The sequence below is a fragment of the Eucalyptus grandis genome, chromosome 1, assembly GCF_016545825.1.
Source record: "Eucalyptus grandis isolate ANBG69807.140 chromosome 1, ASM1654582v1, whole genome shotgun sequence".
Taxonomy (NCBI): Eukaryota; Viridiplantae; Streptophyta; class Magnoliopsida; order Myrtales; family Myrtaceae; genus Eucalyptus; species Eucalyptus grandis.
This window is the reverse complement of record NC_052612.1, coordinates 839,500-843,185: the sequence shown is the minus strand read 5'-3', so window position 1 is coordinate 843,185 and position 3,686 is coordinate 839,500. Positions and strand designations below refer to the sequence as shown.

At 45.4% G+C, this 3,686-nt stretch overlaps 1 long non-coding RNA gene across 1 annotated transcript; it reads right to left on the bottom strand.

Annotated features, from left to right (window-relative positions):
• Nucleotides 1–1,898: 1,898 nt before the first annotated feature.
• On the bottom strand, nucleotides 1,899–3,183 carry LOC120290815. Its single transcript, XR_005548453.1, has 2 exons — nucleotides 2,878–3,183; nucleotides 1,899–2,747 (listed from the first exon to the last, which is right to left on the bottom strand). It is a non-coding gene; the product is annotated as an uncharacterized LOC120290815 (long non-coding RNA).
• Between the last annotated feature and the right edge of the window lie 503 nt (nucleotides 3,184–3,686).

The window sequence follows — 3,686 nt, the reverse complement described above, 5'->3', positions numbered from 1 at the left end:
TGAAAACGCCTCCATGGCCTTGATTTTATTTATGAAAAACATTTCTTTACTGCATATGATAATCCACGAAGTTCAATTCTTGCTCTTTTCAAATGCCCTTCTCAAAGAGACATTTAAGCGACAAGGAGCTTAAAAAATTCAATATGGATCATTCGATGTGTTTCTTTTAAGGTTATCTTGAAGAACTTGCTTTGAAAGGAGAGGAGTACTCCCTATTCCACATTTGAGGATATTGTTCCTTGAATGCTTTGCCTCATTTATTGGAGAGGAGTACTCCCTATTTCCACATTTGAGGATATTGTTCCTTGAATGCTTTGCCTCATTAAAATTTCCAAGTCCCTGCACTTCATGTACGAATCCATGATGGAATTGCAGATGGAACAGAATGTGTCGAGAACCTGCTTGAGCACACAAGCATGGATGGAATGGACTTCCCTGTTTACTTGATAGCTTTGAAGATGCTTTGATAATGGAATTAATCATGGAAGGCTCAGTGATTTCAATTCCTGCTCACTTCGCTTCGTTAAAGTGGACTAACACTCCATGGCATCTTCCATTAGAGGACAGTTCTCTAACCCATTCGACTGTGTTGGCAATTCTCAGGAACACCAGGTTGAAATGTAATTGCATTTCAAAGTTCATCCTCTTCCATTGGTTTATTATGCATACACAGCTGCATATTTGCTTAATGTCTCTGCATTCCTAAGATTGAATGAAGATCAATGTGCCATCTCCACTCGTTGATGAACTTCAAGAGCGTATGAAAGTCCATCTGCACGCTCCATATCAACATCCGCATACGCACTTGAAGAACCAGTACCATAGTGGAGACATTGGGTTCGAATCCATCAACTTGGGCTCACTGAAAAATCATGACAACCTTCATCCCAAATTTCCCTGATGAAGAGACCTATGAGTGAGCACATTCCACAACATGAAGTCCCTGCTTTGCATGGACCGGAAGGCGCCCAACGCGGATTCCAAGTCCCTGCACTTCATGTACGAATCTATGATGGAATTGCCGATGGAATTGCCGATGGAACAGAATGTGTCGAGACCCTGCTTGAGCACACAAGCATGGATGGACTTCCCTTGTTTATCGGATAGCTTTGAAAGACGCTTTGACGACAGAATTAATCATGGAAGGCTCAGTGATTTCAATTCCTGCTCACTTCGCTTTGTTAAAGTGGACTAACACTTCAGGCCATATTCCATTAGAGGACAGTTCTCGAACCTGTTAGACTGTGTTGGCAATTCTCAGGAACGTCAGGTTGAAATGTAATTGCATTGCAAAGTTCCTCCTCTTCGATTGGTTTATTATGCATACACAGCTGCATGGTTCCTCTTCGAGACTGATCGTAGATTGACAAAATAGTTGGAGACTGCCAAATCCAACCATGGTTTACAATTTCCATTGTAATGAATGACTGCTGCATTCTCCATTTCTGTCCAGTTGAGTGCCGGATCATAGCCGAGTCTCAACACATGCCACCTCCGATCAAACGAATAAGTCAGACCATAGAAAGTGACCAACCCTGGGGATAAGATGCCGAGCATCCACAATGTCCTATCCTCGTTCATTTCCTGCCATCGGTGATATATTCCCGTGATGTTTCTTTTCTTCCACCCTTTGAGGTCAAACATTTTCATACCATACGCCCGACCACAAGCACTGGGATCAAAATTCTCAAGGTTGATTGAATTAGAGAAGTTGAGATACTTATCAAATATATGGAAACTCTCCTTACAAGTTTGAACGGCACCATTTACCATCCCATGCTGATCCAAAGACGAAACGCGTAAGACCCGAAACAAAAAACAAAAAAAAATAAAAAAACTGGGTCGGGGCGGGGCGGGGCGGGGCTTTTCGGTTTTTCAGTTTTTTTTTTTTTTTTGGGGGGCTCCCACTCAACTTTTCATGATTGGCTAAACTGCAAATCATTGTGCTCCAAGAAATAACATCCCTCTCGTTCATCTCATTGAACAAAAGGCTCGCTTGCTCGATGCAACCGCATTTTGCATATACAAGTCCTGTGTGCACATAGGTGTGGAGAAGCCTGTGGAGAAGCTGGTGCTAATCTGCATGCATGTGAATCCACTTCCCAACTTCGAGAGCTCCTAGGTGTGCACAAGCTGGCAAGATGGATACAATACTTATCTCATCAGGTTCAACACCAACCGTCTACATTTGCCTAAAAATTTCCAGGGCATCGACATAACTGCCGACTTGAGTATCCAGAAATCACCGCCTTCTAAGAGACAACAGTCTTCCACAGCATCACATCAAACCATTCTCTCGTCCTCGTCATCTCTCCCAACCTAACATGCCCGGAAATGAGACTATTCCACGAGATGGCATCCCTCTGAGGCATATCGTCAAACACCTTACATGCATCTTCCAAATTCCCGAACTTTGCCTACATGTCTATCAACGAATTCTCGGTCACCAGGTGCCCTGCTGCAGGCCCGAATTTACACACATGGGCATGCACTTGCATACCCAGATCTTCGCTCGCCAACCCTGCACACGACTTGATCAAGAACGGGAACGTGAACTTGCCAACCAGTCTCGACACACAACAGATCCCAATCGACAAACAAACAATGAAGACACCCAAAAACTGCACATTCACGCTCGAATTCTGCCTCCACTCATCACTCAATGTACTCACTCACCGCTCCAGTCAAACTCTCCAGGAACTCAATCTTCTTCTCGATCGACAGCCCCCGAGACTTGGGATTCTCGCCTGGTGGGGATATCAAACAGAACAAAGAGAGACAACCATCAGCAAAATGCCTTTCGAAAGAGCCGAGTCTTCCCACATTTCGAACGGATCCGACACGAGAAAGATCCACGCGAAGCTCAGAGGGCCTCACCCGCGCGAGGAGCGTCGCCGATGGGAGATTGCAGGAGGAGCTCATCTGGGCTCTTCAGGACATCCGGCGTCGCCATGCCGAGAAACGGGGAATGGAGATCCAGGTGACGAAGCTTCGACCTTTCCACTCGAGGCGATCGTCGTGGCGCGGGGCCAATCGCGGCTCGGGTTTCGTAAACGGGATTCGACACTTGTCCCTCTACTCCTCCCCTCTCGCACGTAGTCCATCTACTTCCGATCCTCCTCCCTTTCTCTGCCTACTCTCTCTCTCTTCCACGACTCCTCCTCCCGTCCTTTGCCTAGATTCTTCCCTCTCCTCCTCCTCCTCCTCCGCTCCTCCAGCATGCCCTTCTTGTATTTCCCAACCTCCTCCCTTTCTTTGCCTACGCTCGTTTCTCTACTCCTCCACTCCTCCTGCCCGCACTTCTCGTATTTCCAGACCTCCCCTCCCCTCGTCCCTTGCTTCACGTACTTCGTCTTCTCTCCACGCGTATCAACTCCATACTTCTTCTGCTTTCACTCCTCTCTCTCCCTCCAATATCCTCCTGCACTTGACCTGGTTAAAATTCCACATTAATTGTTAGCACTACACAATCAAAATAATGCTAATCTTCTAATCATCTAATCAAGTATAGATTAGGTCGCTTGTGAAACATTTTCTTTATACTGCTGCAGATACTCGAGAAATGGCGCCAATAGAGTTTAGAATTAAGAAAAAAAATCCTCTTTTAAATAGTATAGTGATAACATTTAGCTTGACTAATTCCTATTCGCACACATAAACTACCACATCTACATGCTTCTTATAAG